Here is an 8219-nt window from a genome sequence, read left to right as displayed (position 1 = left end):
GAGGTCGCATGTGGAATTTGCGCCTGCGTTTACGAATGAATTTGTTTCTGTTGTAAAATTTACTACATTTGGGCTTCGGCTGCCAAATTGACTTTTGATGCTTCTGCTATTTGAGCAATTGTTGTTTTTGTAAAACAATGCTTCAATTTTTTGTTGGTGACATATTCACATGTGTACGCATATGTATGTATGCATGCTTGTGCATTATTTGTTCGGAAGTGTATACAAATATATGGATGTATGTATGAATGTATGAACAAGCAGATTCCCTGCCAACCACGGCTACCCGCTTGTGACAAATATTCCAATACAACCACACATTTTTTCTCTATACACTAACACCAACGCACATTTTCGGGTTATTTTTTTATTACCTAAAGCGATGAAAAAAAGTTTGTTTCATTTCTTGATTTATTTGAATGAGTGCGAAGGAGAAAACATAATTGTCAATAGTGACAATAGAAAATCCCAAAAAGGGTAATAAAAAAACGATTGAAAGACGCATGTCGTTCGTGATCGTACCATCGTAAAGGAGGCTCGTACAACAAGAAGGTAAGTAAATGAATTTTATGTGATTTTTTAACAATAGTTTGAAACTAATTACTTCATTTATTTTTATAGCAATGGAAATCAGAACTGAATTGGAAGTAGCAGCAGCAGCTATATCATCAGAAGCGGCAAATATCAATTGTTAAGTAAGTAGGTGAAAAAAGTGTGTGTACTTTGAAATTGGACTGCGCAGTCCAATATAATACGCAAAAATAAATACATATATGTATATGTACATATGTATTTTATGCGTTTAAGGCGGCCTGCACAATCCAATATAATGTGTGGAAACAAATATTTGTTTTATATTTTAAATGGTCAAATAATATTTATCTTTTCTTTCAGATGTTATTATTACTTTTATTTAATTAATCTTTCTTTTCAGACTTTATCACTATTTTTATTTAATTAATCTTTGCTTTCAGAGTAAATTCTATTTGTATTTAATATATTTTATTCTTTCAGATAATATTAATCTTTTTTTCAGATATTATTATCATTTTATACAATTAATCTTTCTTCAATGTAATTATTATTTATTTTCAGGTATTAATAATTATTTTCTTTAATTAATCTTTTTTCAGATATTGAATATTTTTGCAAATTAAATATATTTGTATTTATATAAGTTGTAATAAATTTTTTGTAAACACATAAAAAATAAAATAAAATAAAAATTTTGAAAATTAAAAAGTTTAGTTTGAAATTTTAAGAAATTTTAAAGGTAGGAATCAAAAAATGCAACCCTGAATCAGCTATTTAAAAAGAGAAAATGCAACCCTGCATCAGCCGTCGATTGGGGATATTAGAGCAGGACAGATATACTTTTTTAAATGACACTGCTGAATGAGTGCAACAAAGATGTATGTATGATCACATGTATACGTACGTGAGTGGGTAAAATTGTCGCTCGGCCCATGGCAAAGTACACATGATTACCCTATGGATTACCCACATTCTTACCCACTGATTATCTGTTTTTTTACCCGCTCATGGTTGGCAGGGTTAATGCGCGCACATGTAATATGTATAAGTGATAAAATCATGATTTGATTTTCTCAACGCGCACATGCGTATACATATCAACATATGAGCAAATAATAAGATTAATATGATAGCCGATATAGGTACATATGTATTTTTTTTTTTTTTTTTTTTTTTTTTTTATAGTAGGGGGAAGCATCGAAAGCCGAAGTGCGGAACTTTAATCCGCTAAACCTAACCTACTCCCAACTCAGGACTCTCCCACGGAACCACCGACTAGGTATTACTTCGTGGGAGGGACAAGACATTTAAGTCTCCTCTATTGCGCGGACTGACGGACGCCTAGTCTGCTGAAAAGATCTCAGTTTGGTCATTATGAACGCTGACGCTTCGCTGACAGCTTTCCATTTATCAGTCGACTGACACATGAGTGTCGTCAGTTATCGACCGTAAAACTACCATCGAGTGTGGTTTTTAGCTGTTCCCTTGCATTCGAAAATCGAGGGCAATGAAATAATACATGTTCAGAGTCTTCTATATGCTCTGTACACGTCAGACAGTTCGGACTACTGTCATTGTGGAATCTGAAAAGGTAGCTTCTAAAGCATCCATGTCCACTAAGTATTTGGGTCAGATAGAAATCTAAGTCCCCATGTCGTCTGTCTATCCATGAGTAGATGTCCGGTATAAGTCGATGGGTCCAGCGCCCTTTGGATGAGGAATTCCACCGCTCCTGCCACATTTTAGTACTCTTGTTTCTTTCCTCTGTCCTTACCGATACTGTTTTAGGCGTTGTTAATTGATATAAACGCTCGAGTTCATCTCCCTGGATGTCAATAGGCGGCATGCTGGCTAATACTTCAGCAGCGTCGGTCGATATAGTCCGGAAAGCACTAATTACCCGAGTTGCAGAAAGCCTATGCACTGCAATTATTTGTTTTGCATACGCTTTTATATCCATTGCCTGCATCCATACTGGTGCCGCATGCAGTATTACGGAACTCATTGCTTTTGCTATTAAGAATCGGCGGCTGGAACGCACACAGCCTCTATTGGTCATCATTCTCGATATCGCATTATAAATTCTGTTTGCCTTGGCGGAAGTATACTCCAAGTGTTCTTTAAATTTTAATTTGGAATCTAGTATTACCCCCAGATACTTCAATTGCGGCTGCGAGGTAATCTTGCATTCCCCTATGGTGAGCTCTATTCGTTCTTCTATCTTCCTAGTGCTTATCAGTAAAACTTCTGTTTTTTCCTCCGCCAGTATCAGACTCATAGATGACAACCATTGGCGTAGACTATTTAAGCACTCATTACATTTATTTCTCAGGTCGGCTAATTGTTTGGCGACTGCTACCACCATGAGGTCGTCCGCATAAGCTACTAGTTTCACGTCTGTTGGTTGCTGTCTTCTTAGCAACCCGTCATACATAAGGTTCCATGATAGTGGGCCTAACACTGAGCCTTGTGGTACTCCACTTGAGATAGAGTAGCTCTTGGTGCCTTCGTCCGTCTCAAAAATCAGCTTTCTGTTTTTAAAATAGCTCGTTATTATATTTATGAGGTACTCAGGGGCACGTATTTCATCCAGGGCTTTAATTATGTTTGCCCATTTTGCTGAGTTGAACGCATTTTTGACATCCAGGGTAATCAGCGCACAGTACTTTTTTGTGCCACCTTTCCATCTTTTGGTACATATGTATGTATGTATTTATTATTGTTGTGATAAATTCAATTTCTATTACTACTATTAGTATAGTATATTGTGTAAAAATCAAATAAAATTATTAAATATTCAAGTCCAAATTGACTGTAAATATACTATGCAGTCATTCATACAAAATTATACTCATATCATAATTAAGCTATTGCATAGCTTCTATCGCGGGCCTTGAGCGAGGGGAGCGAATCCAAAAATTTCGTAACGAAAAAACCACACGCTCCCCACTCCGTTTGCAATTCTCTCACATATTCTAACCGAGAATATGAAGAGAAATAAGTATATGTATTTATGGCATATGATGACATGGCATATATGCCGAAGCAGAGTATATGAAGAGACAGAAATATACATATGTATGCATGCCCATGATTATACTCCTAACGAAGAATTTCGTTTTGCTTGTTTATATTTTGTTTCACTTTTGACAGCGAAAAATGTGTACAAAACACACCTCTCACACAGATAACATAAAGACTTTTTTATTCTGTTCTCTGTCTCACATACCCAAGAATATGAAGAGTGATAAATATATGTATGCATGTTCCTTATGATACTCCCAACAACAGCATTGTGATATTTTCATGCTTTAATTTTTGCTTTCGCAATGTATGCAAATATTTATGCTTTTGCGTTTTGCCGTCGGCATTTCCATATTGGCATGTAAAAATAATTATGATATGAGTATAATTTTGTATGAATGCATGCATAGTACTATTTACAGTCAATTTGGATTTGAATATTTAATAATTTTATTTGATTTTTACATAATATACTATACTAATAGTAGTAATAAAAATTGAATTTATCACAACAATAATAAATACATTCATATATCGGCTATCATATTAATCTTATTATTTGCTCATATGTATGTCTGTACACGCATGTGCGCGTTCAGAAAATCAAATCATGATTTTATCACCTATACGAGTACATATTACATGTGCGCTCATTAATCCTGCCAACCACGGCTACCCGCTTGAGACAAATATTCCAATACAACTACACATTTTTTCTCTATACACTAACACCAACGCACATTTTCGGGTTATTTTTTGTTTACCTAAATGCGATTGAAAAGTTTGTTTCATTGCTTGATTTATTTGAATGAGTGCGAAGGAGAAAACATAATTGTCAATAGTGGCAATAGAAAATCCCAAAAAGGGTAATAAAAAAAAAAGATTGAAAGACGCATGTCGTTCGTTATCGTACCATCGTAAAGGAGGCTCGTACAACAAGAAGGTAAGTAAATGAATTTTATGTGATTTTTTAACAATATTTTGAAAATAATTACTTCATTTATTTTTATTGCATTGGAAATTGGAAGTAGCAGCAGCAGCTATATCATCAGAAGCGGCAAATATCAATTGTTAAGTAAGTAGGTGAAAAAAGTGTGTGTACTTTGAAATTGGACTGCGCAGTCCAATATAATACGCAAATTATAAATACATACATACATATATATATACATATGTATTCTATGCGTTTAAGGCGGCCTGCACAATCCAATATAATGTGTGAAAACAAATATTTGTTTTATATTTTAAATGATCAAATAATATTTATCTTTTCTTTCAGATGTTATTATTACTTTTATTTAATTAATCTTTCTTTTCAGACTTTATCACTATTTTTATTTAATTAATCTTTGCTTTCAGAGTAAATTCTATTTGTATTTAATATATTTTATTCTTTCAGATAATATTAATCTTTTTTTCAGATATTATTATCATTTTATACAATTAATCTTTCTTCAATGCAATTATTATTTATTTTCAGGTATTAATAATCTTTATTTTATTTTCAGGTATTTGTCTTTTATAATATTTGTCCACTCTTTTATTTTCAGGTTGAAATAATTATTTTCTTTAATTAATCTTTTTTCAGATATTAATTATTTTTTTTAAATTAAATATATTTTTATTTATATATAAATTATAATAAATTTTATGTAAAAATGTAAAAAAAATAAAAATTTTAAAAATTAAAAAGTTTTCTTTTCAATTTTAAAAGTAGGAATTAAAAAATGGAACCCTGCATCAGCCGTCGATTGGGGATATTAGAGCAGGACAGATATACTTTTTTATATGACACTGCTGAATGAGAGCAACAAAGATGTACGTACGTGAGTGGGTAAAATTGTCGCTCGACCTATGGCAAAGTACACATGATTACCCTATGGATTACCCACTTTCTTACCCACTGATTATCTGGTTTTTTACCTCATGGTTGGCAGGGAATCTGCTTGTTCATACATTCATGTATACTTATATGTACATACATATATTTGTATACACTTCCGAACAAATAATGCACAAGCATGCATACATACATATGCGTACACATATGATATGTAATATGTCACCAACAAAAAATTGGTTGACCGTGACAACGGAGATGCGAAAGAAGCGTGCGATACTTGTTATTATGAATGTATGTACATATGTATGTATATGGATCGCATTTGCTTTCGTAAACATACAGACAAATGTGCCAAAGAAATAATAAAGTTTTTTTTTTTTTGTTTTTTTTTTGTACGAGGAGGAAGCATCGAAAGCCTGGACCCCATGTCACTGTGGAACTTTAATCCGAACTAAACCTCCTACCGTCCTGTACTGTTCCCCCCGGTACCACCGTCAAGTATTACGTCGGGAGGATGGTTGAGTGACACTCATGCGTACGTGATGGTCAAAATGCATTCAGTTACAAGTTGTATTTACTTGGCCCCACCTCTGTTCGTCTGATAACCCCCCTTGTACATTGTTCGTCGCCAACCCTCCCCGTCACGTCAAAGTTAGTGTGTTTGGGTCGTGGTTGTTCGTTACATTTAACAGCTCTCTTCTCCGCCGCTGTTCGCTAGCACGTTGGGATTTCATAACCCTGGCTGCCACTTCGCAAGCAGCTTTCCACTTCTCAACTGATTCGACCATTTTGTTAACCAAGTTATCAGGAGTTGGGTCTATACCGAACGCATTTTTTAAGTGTTGCCTCTCAAGATTATATTTGGGGCAATAGAAGAACGTGTGTTCTACATTTTCGACGGTATCGCCTCCGCAATAATCGCATATGTCGTTATTTTCGTGTCCGAATCTTTTCAAATACGCTTTGAAGCAGCCATGGCCTGTGAGGATTTGAGTTAGGTGGAAATCTACCTCACCGTGTGGTCTGTTTAGCCATGATTCAACGTTGGGAATCAGTCGGAATGTCCACCGTCCGTTTTAGCTTTCCTCCCAGCGTTTTTGCCAGTGATTCACAGTCTCTGCCCTTGCAATTTATTTTGTTGTATTATGTGATAACCTGTCATTTGTAAGGCATTTAATTTCTTTGGCCAAGAGGTCTAAAGGGTGTAGGCCCGAAATTATTAGGGCAGCATCTTCCGATACTGTGCGGAACGCAGAGCATACCCTCAGCGCGCAAGTGGCATATATAGAAAAAAGGCCACGGCGATAGGATTTTATTTCTAGGGCTTTCCCCATATCTGGGCGCCGTACAGCGCGACTGACTTTAATACACCAGCTAATAGTCGTCTTCTATTTTTCTTTGGACCGCGGGTATTTAGCGTTAACCGGGTCAAGGCTCTGCACACTTTTGTCGCTTTGTCGCATGTGCACGCTAAGTGTTCCTTAAAGGACATCCTTGCATCAAGAATAATTCCCAAGTATTTGATTGCAGGTTTTGTAGTGATGCTTACCCCCTTTGTACTGAACGTGGCAACTTCCCGAACTTTTCTGCCAGTAATGAGTACCGCCTCGGTCTTGCTCTCCGCTAGGTTCAGTCCGTTATTTTCGAGCCAATCGCTTATTAACGCTATTGTCCTGTTGGTAATCGTAACTATATCGTGAATGTGCTTTGCTATAACCACAACAGCGATATCGTCTGCGAAACCAATGATGTGTACGTTTTTAGGTCCCTTCAATCGCAGTACTCCATCGTACATGATGTTCCAGAGTAGCGGCCCGAGTACAGATCCCTGGGGTACTCCACCGGTGCCTTTATATTTTTTGGAGCCTTCGTTTGTCTTGTAGCTCAATGTTCTATTCTCGAAATAGCTTACTATAATGTTGTAAAGGTATAGAGGCACGGAGAAGCTTTTTAGTTCACTCAATATACTATGCCAGGATGCCGAGTTAAAGGCATTCTTTACATCCAGCGTTACAACCATACAGTACTGTATTGTGCCTCCTTTCCATCTTTTCCCACTTATAGCTCGTTCAGCCAGGGTCTTTACTAGGGTTACGGCAGCAGTTGTGGATCTTGCCTTCCTGAATCTGAATTAGTTTGGGAATAGTCCACCGGCATCTTCAATTGCCTTATTTAGCCGTTGGTATATGATCCGCTCCAGAACCTTTCCAGCGGAGTCTAACATGCAGATGGGCCGGAAGTGGGACGGTTCTGACATTGATTTATTAGGTTTCGGCAGTAATATCAGATATTGCCTTTTCCAAATGGTGGGAAAGCGGCCTTCTTTGATACTTTTATTATACATGGTTCGAAAGGGGCCTATGTTTCTGGCAATCGCCGTTTTTAGCGCTACATTCGGAATTCCGTCTAGTACCGGGGCTTTAGAAGGTTTTAATCGTTTGCAGGCTTCTCGGACTTCTTCATTCGAAACAGCTGGTATATCCTGGATTTGTGGAACTCTCACAATCTCGTGATGGAGTGGGGGTCGGGTAGGGAAGAGTACCGTAACTATTTTCTCAATTATTGAGGGGGAGGTTGGCATTGTCCGCCAGTGCGGAGTTTTCCCATTACCTTTTTATAAGCGAGTCCCCAAGCGTTGTTTTCAACATCGTCGCACAGTTTAAGGAAACATTCCTGCTTACTTTTTTTAATTGCCTGTTTTAGCAATTTTCTTTTGTCCTTGAAGTGTTTTTGGAGGGTGGTGAATTCGAGTGTACCACGTGACCTTTGGTACAAGCGTCTTGCTTGCTGGCATTCCTTACGTAATTTTGCGATTGTC

Source organism: Bactrocera tryoni, unplaced genomic scaffold (genome assembly GCF_016617805.1).
Source record: "Bactrocera tryoni isolate S06 unplaced genomic scaffold, CSIRO_BtryS06_freeze2 scaffold_25, whole genome shotgun sequence".
NCBI lineage: Eukaryota > Metazoa > Arthropoda > Insecta > Diptera > Tephritidae > Bactrocera > Bactrocera tryoni.
This window is presented reverse-complemented; position numbering follows the sequence as displayed.